Consider the following 12,518-nt stretch of genomic DNA (forward strand, 5'->3'; position numbering starts at 1 on the left):
GAAAATACCATCCATGTAAGTATAAAACGGGCCTGTTGACCGCCCTACCTAGATTTGAATTTGTGACCCATCTGAAAAGTTGTACACAACTAAATACACACCCCTTGCAGTGCAAGGGGTAGCCTGGGGTAGGAGGGTACACCAATCAGGGATCATGGTTCAAGGAGCTCTACTCGACCGGAGGCCCTTGTACACCTGTGGGAGTGGGACAGCCCAGAATAATGGTATTACCGAGGTCTCATCTAGAATACTGGGACCAGAAGATCATTTTGCATTATGCCATCAATTATAACCATCTTACTGGCCTTTTTGTTGTACACTCCAAAGGTCTTGTTCCTGTAATCGTTCCCGCACTCAATGACTGCGCTTGGCGTTCATGCTCCAAATGCTTGGGACTGGGCTAAATTGCTGCCCCAAGTACCGTGAGGATGTCTCGTACACGGGAGGCTTTCTCTCCTCATGTCTTATTTACGACAGTCAGTGTCTCTTGTCTGTTCGCCTGTATTATTTACAAGTGAGTGGTTTCTCTCTGTTTAGCAGCATCCTCAGCACCATTAAATGTTAATTTCTAAACCCTGCCACTTGCTGAACCTCCAGTTCACCTTTGACAGACAGTACCACTCTGCATTCCATTGCATCAGTGATTAAATTGTAAAAGAATGAGTGATGGTGTCCAAAGCTCTGCTCTGGTGGTGCTATTATAAGTCCACGCACTGGATATCAAGGGTGCGTAATCTTGAATTTGACACTGCCGTCCTATTATCTCACTCTTACCTGTTCCTGCTTTCTCACTTTGTGCCTGTGTGTTCATTTTTCTTTTCCGTGTTTTTTTCCCGTTTGTGTGTTTTTAGCTCTACTGCTCGTGGTCAATATCTAATGAGGAACAATAAATGCCGGTCCACACAAATGAGTGTCTGTGAGCCCCAAAGGAAACTACCAGCTCAAATTAAGCACTACATTCAACCCATGAATACTTGGAATGACACAGTAAAAAGAACCTGACTTCTACTGTTCACCTAAAAGAGTTACTATTTCACCCTACCCATCCGCCAGGCATCCCTCCTCTAAAGCAGTTTTTCCCCAAACTGTGGGTCACGGTCCACTGGTGGGTCCTGTGCCAATTTTAGGTGGATGTGAAAGAACAATAAATAAATAAAGATGCCTTTAAATTCTGTATTTATCTTGTCACATTTAATGCTGAAAGACAGAGGTCAAATGTCGGACTATGTCTTCTGACAATATGCTGTCAATCTTTAAAAGTTTGCTTAAAAAAATTGTGTTTACAAACGCCTCTTTCTTTTTGCGTGATTAGTTAAAACCTTTGCAACATAAGGAAATGGTATCAAGTCCAAATTTACATGTTCCATGAAAGTTGCCACCTTGCAAAATATATACTTTAAAACAATACAAGTTAAAAATCATTGGAACATAAAAAACTAGCATAATTTACATATTACTAACACGTGTGTAAAGTTGAAAGAAGCCAAGAAGTTTACATTGTTACACTGGTAAAAGAGGGAGACAAGTTTAAGTAGAAAGGCTTGTGAACTTTACAGGGCCTGGTAATGGCTGATTTGTTTCTCAGCCTGTAGCCTGCATGATCCTGGGCCTCTATCTTCCTGGAGAAACGGTGAATGAATTTGACCAAGGCTCAGTTTAGCATGATATTTGATGGGTCAAAACAGACCGGGACTGCTTCCCTAAAATAACTTATACCTTTAGCAATCCACCCCCTTCGTAACAACGCCATCCTGTCATCTAGAATGGTGGGCACAGGCACAATACGTGTATTATGTTCTCTTTTTGTTGATTGCACATTGCCTGTTTCTTGCTCCTTTTTCAAGCTGGGAGGTGACATGGGATAGGGATTACCCTCATCCTCATCTTCACGAACTGTGACTTTGTCCTGTCATTGTAGGGGTTGTTTAAGTAGCACTAAGGCTTCAGGTACTTTTAAGTGCATATTGTCATCCAGCCTTGTTTCTGTGCAGAGAAGCTTCCCTTATCTTCTATTAATGAAAGTCATTTTGTGCTGATTTTTTCCATCCTTTTAAATTCCTGATGGCTGGTAGGTAGGTCCCAAGTGGTTTCCAATCCAAGTGCGCTGAGGACTTGGGTCAAGTAGTGGTTTCCCACCGACCGATGTTTTGTGGTCAGTTCATTCCATAAATGGTAGGCCAGGGTACCTTCCTTTGAGGCCCTGAGCTTGTGGCGGCTTATTGCAAAGGCTGCCTTATGGGCTGGTGCCTATATGCATAGTCAAAATTCTAGCCTTATTTGAGCTGGTGATGTGTGTGAGGGAAGCTGGTAAACTGTTCTGTAAATCTTTGTGAGCGTTTTATCAAGTATCGCGCTCTCCCGTTCTTTCAGTGCCTCGCTCCCATATGTTAAGGTCGGAAGTACCTTTGCCTGAGCTTCTTGGAGGATCGGCGCGAGTATGGGACCTTTTAACTTTGCATATGCAGATCTAAGAGCTAACACTAGTGCAGTGCCTTTCTTTTTTTATTTCAGTTATCTGGCTCACTATGCACCATTGTCGTTAAATAGGAGTCCTAAGTACTTGTGGCAGTTGATTGCTTCTAATTTCTCCTGCTCAAGAGACCGCAAGGATCTTGTTTTTTTTTTTTATTGATCAGCAGAGCATAGTGCCCACACTCCCAGCGCTTACTCCACTCTGCGCCCCATAACACTTACATACCAAGGAAACTCATGAGACAGATTTGTGGGAAAGCAGTGGTGCAGGTTTATTTTGCACAACAAGTAGCAATAAGGTGGGTCATCTTACGGGCGATCCAATGCGGCAGCCCTCGCTGACCCGCATGCCTAATGAGCCATTCTTGCACGGCGAGTCGATGCTCTGACGGTGCAGTCCATTATCACTTTCTTTCGTTCACTCCCGCCCCCCCTGTCAGGGCGGAGCGATGAGGCACACCCCCGGTCGGTTCAGGCCCCCCGACCGCCCGAAGGACTAACGGGGCGCCGACGCTGTTTCCTGGAACCCCCTCGGCTCCAGGTTCTTGGCTCAGGCACCCCTACTGTGCCCGGCAGAGGTGTTGACTGTATCCTTCTGCCGCAGAGGTACCCCTACTGTCCATCTGCTTCCAGATCGCCCTGTGACTCCGCCTGCAACACAAAACAGACCGTTAACAGTTCAAAACATACCTGCCGCTCTGCCGCTGGGTCTGGGCCAGGGAGGGAACAGCGCAGAGCAGCCAGGAACGCGACGGCAGGAAAGACCGAGCCTCGCTGCTGCGCTAACTTTAAACCCCTTAAGGGCCGCCCCTCCCACCTGGTGACCCGCGCCCATTGGACGCGCATGAAAGGGGGCGGCCAGGAGCTGACGTGCACCGTTTTGCTCGCGCGGAATGTGGGACTAAGATGCTGTCTCGCTTAGCTCCCCTTCGCGTCGCGCGGCCAGCGGCATTCCTAGTGGAGAATGGCGGTTGCGTCCAGGAGACGCTGCAAGCCAATCTTTGTTTTACTGATGAGGACCAGGCCGTCGGCGTAAAGTAGGTTAGAGAGTCACTTTGCAGTCAGACAAACAAAAGTAAAGTAAATTACTTGGGTGATGTGTGTGAGGGAAGCTGGTAAACTGTTCTGTAAATCTTTGTGAGCGTTTTATCAAGTATCGCGCTCTCCCGTTCTTTCAGTGCCTCGCTCCCATATGTTAAGGTCGGAAGTACCTTTGCCTGAGCTTCTTGGAGGATCGGCGCGAGTATGGGACCTTTTAACTTTGCATATGCAAATCTAAGAGCTAACACTAGTGCAGTGCCTTTCTTTTTTTATTTCAGTTATCTGGCTCACTATGCACCATTGTCGTTAAATAGGAGTCCTAAGTACTTGTGGCAGTTGATTGCTTCTAATTTCTCCTGCTCAAGAGACCGCAAGGATCTTGGTTTTTTTTTTTATTGATCAGCAGAGCATTCCTAGTGGAGAATGGCGGTTGCGTCCAGGAGACGCTGCAAGCCAATCTTTGTTTTACTGATGAGGACCAGGCCGTCGGCGTAAAGTAGGTTAGAGAGTCACTTTGCAGTCAGACAAACAAAAGTAAAGTAAATTACTTGACAATCTTGCTAGTGCACAGGGAGTGTGAAAGGAAGGCTGCAAATAAACTGTACACGTTCAGCAGTTAGAAAAGTAAAAATTAAGCTATTTTTTTTAATTCTGAAGAGTAATGGAAACAAAGATTTTTATTAGGCTCAAGACAAATCAAGATTAGGGGTAGGCGGTGAACTGTGCTCCGCCAGCATAGTTTGAAGTTTTACCAACTCTGCACTCTGCTGGAGCATGGGATTCAGCAAACAAGAAACTTTGATTCCATCGCATGGCGGCGTTTGCCCCCGCTGCCCATCCCTAGACTGTTGCAGTAAATCCCTGAGGGTGCAAAATTACCACAGTTCTTGTAAACCCGATGCGGTTGGCAGCTGCTGTTACCAGGCATATCAACATGTTCTGGGCACTAATTACAATGATATAACTTTGCTGATTTCTGTGCTAATTCCAGTTATACTGACTTCCGCGTTACCACCATTTTCTCATATTGGTGGTGACATGCGGTAAAGCTCAAGCAAGGAAATTGTAAGATTAGGGACGGTATTATCAGATGATAATATTAATACATCAATTGCATTTGTGAAGCCAGGCAATAGTTGCCACAGATGCCATCTTTGCCTGAGCTATGTTAAAGCATTACCAAAATAAACTAAAATATACCTGCCGTGCATGTGTGTACGTAACACGTATGCACTCAAGTTTGGTCAACATGAGTCAGCTCCTGCTTTCACCACACCCCACTCCACATCCACCACAGGCTTCGTGGGGGAGTGTATGCCTCACACAGTCCGCAGTAAAAGGGTTAAAGCTCAGTGGTGGAGCAGAGTCTTGTGGGATGTTGCTGCAGCCATCTCTCCCCCACAGTAGGAGGGGTGCTTTGTGGGAAAAAAGAGACTACGTGAGGTTCAGCATGTAGAGCGGGGAGTGTGGTGAAAGCGGGAGCAGGTTCATGATGACCGTTTGGGAGTGCATATGTACAAACATGCCCTGCAGGTATATTTCAGTTTATTTTGGTGATGCTTTAACAGGCAAAGATGGCATCTGTGAAAACTGGCAACCGTCTGGTGGGAACTTACTTTGCACGAGTCACGAACATTGAACCTTAAGAATTCCTCAGAATGTTTCTTAGGGCGGAGCGGAACTCCGTGGAATTCCACTGAGTTTTCATTCAACTCGATGGAATTCCGAGAAGTGCAACTCCAGGAACTTCGCACACCCCTGATCAAGACACTTTAATTGGAAGTTTGTCTGAAAGAGACAGTGCACTACCACTTTATGCTTTAGTTGCATTAAAAAATCACCCGCCTCATGTCCATTAAAGCTACGTGGGTCACAAAAGTTTGTCATTCTTAAAAGTGGGTCATGGTTCCAAAAAGTTTCGGAAGCACTGCTAGGGCTTGGAAATGCATAAATGTGCTCAATTCTCAACTCACATGGTGCCACTGTATGTCCCAAGTGATTGGCTCTCTGCACACACTGGCGAAGAGCCGATGTCACAATTGAAAGACAACACCATCCTCTCGAATTATGAGGTTTTTTTTCAAACATGGTAGGCCTGAAGTAGCTTAATAAATTGAATGCTAGTAGCTTAAAGTTGTATATTACGTGAAAGTAGTGTTTTCCATCTTTGGCCAAGAATGCTCGACCTGTTATTTGCAGGTTTACAACATTTGATATTAGGAACTATGTAAACAATGAGTTATGCGGGTACCTAAAAGACACCGTCCTGCCACATATCACGCCTGAGCAAAAACTCGAGCTAGATGACCCCATTTTATTAGATGAAATCAGGGCAAGCATGCGTTCATTGGCAAACAGCAAAACTCTGGGCCCAGATGGCCTGCCGGCGGAGTCTTACAAAGCCTACGTGGAGGTGCAGGCACTTCAACTCAAGAAGGTCAGCGAGACCGTAATAGAGACCTCTACATTATCTGACACGCAGAATGAACGTTGTTGGTCTCTCTCCCTAAGCCTAGAAAGGACCCAGAAGTGCTGGGCTCATACAGACCACTGGCACTTCTCAACACAGACTACAAGGTCTTAGTATCCATTATTACTGCACGCTTGGCTCCACTGGTACGGAACTTAGTGCACGCGGACCAAAATGGGGTTTTCCCCACAAGAAGTACTGCACTTAACATAAGAAGGCTTTTTAGGGTACAGCATTATGCAGCAGACATTTGGCCTTCCTCTGGCTGGAGAAGGCCTTTGACTCCTTGGAGTGGCCGTACCTCTTCAAGGTACTGCGAAGATATGGACTGGGCGACGCATTTCTACAAATGCCCGAGGTGATTTAAGTCCCCTCGAGCTTCGAGAGGCCTTTGTAAAACATTGGAATGTTGCTCTGCGGGCCTATACCGGCCCGTAGAAGCATGGAGCACTCCATTGTTTACAATGGAGCTCCCAACATTCCAATGTTCTAATTTTTATTATAACCCAGGCGACTTATGCGATTACATAGTATTTGGTATAATAAAAAAGGGTCTAAAAACAAGATAGGCAGAGCCCCAAAGACTATAAGCATAAATCGGCTCTGCTGGTGCGGAAGTTCATGACCATGTCTGCCCTCCTCATCAGTCCATAATCTATGAAGATGTACCAAGCTCAGTAGTTCTCCGCCAAGCAGTAAGTGATGAAGATGGGCAAAGATGAACAACTCTTACTTCTTTTGCCACACAGAAAAACATGAATACTTCAGAGAATTTTGAACAGATGAACTCTGAACGGATGAGTCTTTAGAAGTTGACTTAATGTTTGCAAGGTGTGTTTAGTCCACATTTGCACTGGGAGTGAATTCCAGAAGAGGAAAGCAGCTCCAGAGAAGGATTGATGCAGTACTTGAGACTTTTTAAGGGAGGGTATTCCCAGGAACAGCTTTTCTTTGCTCCAGAGGATTCTTGAGCCGCCAGAGATCTTGAGTAATTTGGCCAGGTATGGACGGAATCAAACGTGCACTGCTTTGTGGGCTAGGCAATCTAGTTGAAATTTGATTCTGGCTTCATCAGGAAGCTAGTGAAGAGTGAATAGAAAATGAGTGATGTGATCAAATTCTTTTGGATGAGGACAGTAGGACGGGTGTCTAACAGTGGCATGCAGGACAGATTTAAGAGACATGAGAGTGGATTGGGACACCCCATTAGGAACTGAATCCTAAAATGTAGTTGAAAGAAAATTAAAGCATGTGCTGCAGATTGTAGGCGATTCAGCAGCAGTAGAGGTTTCAGTTTTTTAATATCATAAGTTGAAAGTTTGCCGCTTTTGGCAATTTGTTACCATGGGAATTCATACATAGAGTGAGGTCCAGAATGACTCCAAGTGAGGAGATGCCTGGTCAGAGAAGGGGAGAGTTCACCCAGGTTTAGATTTTTCAATAGATCAGGGTTGAAGTCTATTTTGATTAAGGTGAGAAAAGAATAAATCCCGTCTTTTTAGGTGTGAGGAACTTCTCCTTCAGCCAGGTTTGACCATGTTAAAAAAATGATGTATGGGTGAGAATGTCCAAGAGTTATGAGGGTTTCTCGTAGATCATTGTGTTGTCTGCAAACTGAAGGATACACATGCCAGTTCCTAAACGGAATGCAGGCAGAAGGTGAACATCAAGATTAGAGGTTGTCGAGACAAGTTTAGAGCCTTGCGCTACTCCACAAAGGACTGGAGCCAGTTTAAAGGTATATCACCTCTCCGAGTCTTGACAATTGTGAGTTACTGGAGAGAAAGGAGGAGACCAGTCGACAACACTTAATCAATTGATGACAGCGCATTTTAATCAAAGTGGTGTTGCAATAGGGATTGCAATTGGCTCTGATGAACCGTGTTGAAAGCAGAGGTGATGTCAAGTAGAACAAGAAAGCAAAAATTGCCAACATCTAGCATTTTGTGTATGTCGTTGAGGAATTTTATTGTTGCAGTTTCAGTGCTGTGACCCACTCTGAATCCCAACTGGTGGAAGGTGAGTAGATTTGTGGTGGTGAGTTGAAGAGGAACACATTTTGCTATGTTTTTGCCCAGTCAGGGGAGATTGTACTGTAATTTTCCTGGAAAGTTTAGGTCAATGTTGGTTTTCCTGTGTAGGGTGCTGATTTGTTCACATTTTAAAGAGCCAGGGAAGTATCTTTGGCTGGGTGAAGCATTGAAGAATTTGCACCGAGGCTATGGTATGAAAGTATGAAAAGTTAATCTTGATGAATGAAGTAGGTAAGATATCATTGAAGTTGAAAGTTAGTTAATGATGAAAAGATCACCCTGCGTAAACCAGCCTGAATGATTGCCAGGTGTTAGTGGATTTGTCTTCAATCTGGGAAGTGTAGTGCATAAAGGGAGTAGACAAGCAGAGGTAGTGAATTTTACAAGTGAAATAGTTCAAGAACATAATACACTTAGAAGAGGAAACATCAGGGTGGGATGATTTGATGGGAGAAACATTTTTATGTCTTCCCTTAGATGGTGTGTCGCTTGCAAGACATTTTGTTAGCTTACTGTGGACTCAGAGCCCTCCCAAAGCTTACACCTAGTTGGTTTCATTGTGACTCTCCTTTGCTTACTTCTAATTTGCTAAACCCTGCGGACTTCATGTCTTTTTATTATGTCGGACCCTTCCTTGAAGCATGGCCAAAGTACTTGTACTCGTCCACTGCTTGCGTTGTGGGAGATACTTTTTTAATTTTGTAGAAGCACTCTGTGTTAGTGGATATGTGTGTCTACTTGCTCCCAGACTCTCCCGCACACCCTTCCTCTCACCGTGTTTCCTCACACCCCACGTTTGTGTTGACTCCCACCCACAATACAAAAAAGTGCTTGTTGCATTTTGGTGCCTTTTTGTTGACTTTATTCCTCTGTATTGCTCAATCACATGCCCCCCATCTTGCCTCGTGTCCCATGCCCCTTTCCGCCAGCACTTAAATATAAGTGGTATGACAATGCCACCTGGCTACATTGTCTCACTTATGTTTGTACTTTAAGACAGCCGCTGTGCAATATGGACAAAATACATTAACAACGCCAATAGCTTTCTTAGGCGGCAGAGGCTCAGGTCGCAGCAGAGTGGCAGGGCGGGGAAGGGGGGGGTGAGGCTGCGACGGACAGCAAACAACAAAGGAGACACACAAAACAAAAACTAATCTGCCGCATCCTTGCATCTTTGCTCTTCTGCTCCATCCTCACCAGCACAGGCTCCCAGAATTCCCTGCTGGCAGCATGAAAGCAGCGTGAGGATTGACCTGAGCGCCGATGATCTGTGCTCCCGGTGAGACTGGGAGCATGTGCCTGCTGTCTCCAACCCGGCAACAGAGCTCGGGTGGATACAGCTTCAGTGTGCATGTCGGTTTGACTCCTCTGAGACGGACGGCCAAACGCACATGCACACTGACATCAGTGCCCTGCCCACCACTCCCCCTCCGTGACAGCCCTGATTAGGCTCCGCCCCCAAGACTCGGCTAATAAATGAAAAATAATCACTTTTATTTTATTTTTTTTAAGTTTTGAGGCAGGTGGGGGGCGATGCTCCTCCGCCATAGCTGGGGAGCCGCCGCTGCTAATAGGTGAGACCTATTGGCTTTGCCAATGCATGTTCTGAATAAATTACAAAAGAGATCATGTTGTAATCTGAAGATAAAATGAGATTATGCTGACAAACTCAGGGATGCAAACACTGGGAATGTATTGTCACCGGGAAGTCTCCCTTTCGCCTGGCACAAAAAAACAGTGCCAACCAGCACAACTGCCAGCCCATGCCATTCCCTGTTGTACATGAAATACAGCAGGTGTGTACATATCAAGTTGCTACTGACAGGAGGGCAGGTGCATTACGTAGACAAGCTCCTGCAAGCTATTTGGGAATGGCACCCCAATAAAGGCCCAGAGTGCTGCCTGAGCCCCAGCTCTGGCTTTAGGTGTGCAGATTGGGGTAATTCTTCTACTACTTCTGTCATCATATAACTCAAGGACACAGCTCTCCCTCCCTTGTCACTTACATCCATCCCTCCAGTGTCTCTATCCCTGTACATCTCTATACCTTTCCTGTGTCACACACCTGCTTTGGTGCCCATTTCCTCCTACTGGGTCTCCTCTGTGCCCCATCCTTCACTTCCCCAGCGTCCCCTTTGATGTCTCTTTCTGTTCTGCACTCATTTCTTTTCTTTTTGTAGCCTTCTCCTCCTCCCCTCTGGCTTGCCACTCTAATCTCACGACTCTCTTATTCTCACCCGTTCCCTCTCTATTTATCACTGTTCCTCCCCCATCCCTTCCCTATGTATGTCTCACTCCTCCTTCTAAGGCATCTCACCCTCTACCACACCACTCCCTGCAGATGCGCCTCTCGCCTTCCAAGTCTTCTTTGCCTCTTTCATCTCTCTTCTTTCTCTCATTCCACAAATGCTACTCGTGGCATCCCATGAGCTTGGCCTCCTGAAACTTTACTGCATGAACGACATTCACAGATTTACATCTAGAGGTGATATCATTAATACCGAAGGGCGCCTGCAATGGCTGACCCAACCCCAGCCCCGCCGCACTCCCAGAGCCACCGGCCTTTCAGAAATCTCGCTGTATGCCTGCAGGGCGGTCCACGTGTGCTACAGAGGGCCTCGATTCTCCGTGGTGTTTTCCAGGGTGTGATGCATTTCCATAAATGCATTTCGCAAATCTGTAAGTCTGAAAGTTAAACATCTGGTTCCAAAGTACACATATTACATCACAGCCAGTGTACCAGCTGCATGAACAAGCAGGAGCGTGGTTTCCAGCAAGTCTTGGCACAAGTGTGCCTAAAGGGAAAATAAACACTGTTATTCTAGGTTGCATTGGTCATAATCACTTAATGCAACAGGATTACCCACCGCTTTACTGGTGACCCACAATGATGTATCAGAAAATGGGTTCTTTATGAAGTGCCTCCAATCATGGTCTCCTTGCTCCAGGGCAGGCAGGGCAGGCAAGCCGTTCTGACAGTCTCCATTTTTATAGCCGCTCTTGCAAAGGTATAAATGTTCATATGCAAAAAATATAAATATGAAATGAGTAAAGGACCTCTCGACCCATCCACGCTGCCCATCTCACTACATACAGGTGATTCACTAGCTGCAGTTCCAGCATTTCATAGGCTTACCTGGTGCTATTAGGTGCCTAATTGTTGGGCTTATTATCAAGCAGGGCGTTAAAAATTATCGCCGTTTCAGCTGCAGAAATGTGCAGCTAAAGCGGCGATAATGCCTATCAGGCAAATGACTACTCACAAAGAACATCACAACCGGCCTGGGAGCTCCTGGCTGAGTTGGGGCGTGGGGGGACCCTTCCGTTTTCTTTTCAAAGGGGTCCCCTCAAGTTCCGTTATGCCTCTGCTGTGTGCAATGGGATTTGGACCTCTGACATGTGTTTGGTTGTGATGTATGGCCAAACGCCAGAATACGGTTGAATGCAGGTAAGTAGACAATTAAATCAATAAAATGAATTTTGCTGTGCATGCTGTATCGCCATGCAGAGCGCGCAACGAAATTTCTTTTATTGGTTTAATTGTCTACTTACATGCATTCATCCACATTCCCGTGTTTACTACCCCCCCACCATGCCACTCCCCCGCCCCACGTACCGCCCAACAGCACTCCCACCAGGAACCGCTACTGCTTGTTTTTGGTATATGGCCAGAGACGTTTCCAAATTCATTCTTTCCTGGATAACTCACATGCTGATTCCATTATGGCACTTTTCATCACCTTTCTTTCTCCTTTGTTTCAAACAGGAGCTCTGTATTCCCCAGGGGAATATAAAATGTTACAAAGCAAACAATTACAACGCATGCCTTTACAACATAGTTTTTACATTGCAACTACCATTACATCGCATGATTTTACAACACATGCCATTTCAACGCATTTTTAAAAACTACCATTACAACGCATACCATTATAACGCATACCATTACAATGCATAATACTTTTAGGGCAACAGTGGGGTACGTTTTGGATAGTGTAGGGGTAAAAATTACTAATCCCACTCCAGTGAGTGCAACAGTAGGGTAAGTGTTGGATAGTGTAGGGGTAAAAATTACTATTCCCATTCCAATGAGTGCAACAGTAGGGAAAGGGTTGGATAGTGTAGGGGTCAAAATTACTTTTCCCATGTACCCCAAAACCCATACCAACCCTGAAACTAAAAAATCTCCAATACTTACCTTATAATGCGTTGTAATGGCATGCGCTGTAATGGTATGCGTTGTAATGGCATGCGTTTTAGTGACATGCATTGTAATGGTATGTGTTATAATGGCATGTGATGTAAAGGCAGTTGCATTGTAACAGCTGTGTTGTAAAGGTAGTTTGTTGTAATGTCTGCGTTGGAATGGTTGTTTCCCTCCCCAGGGTGGGTTCTCCAGCTCTGTATTGGTGAAGACCACACTCTTGCTTGGTAAAGCCATTAAATCTGCAGGATTGGAGTTGTTGATGGCTGCAAGCACTCCACCATTATTTTTCACAATA

Source organism: Lissotriton helveticus, chromosome 7, assembly GCF_964261635.1.
Source record: "Lissotriton helveticus chromosome 7, aLisHel1.1, whole genome shotgun sequence".
In the NCBI taxonomy this organism is placed as follows: domain Eukaryota; kingdom Metazoa; phylum Chordata; class Amphibia; order Caudata; family Salamandridae; genus Lissotriton; species Lissotriton helveticus.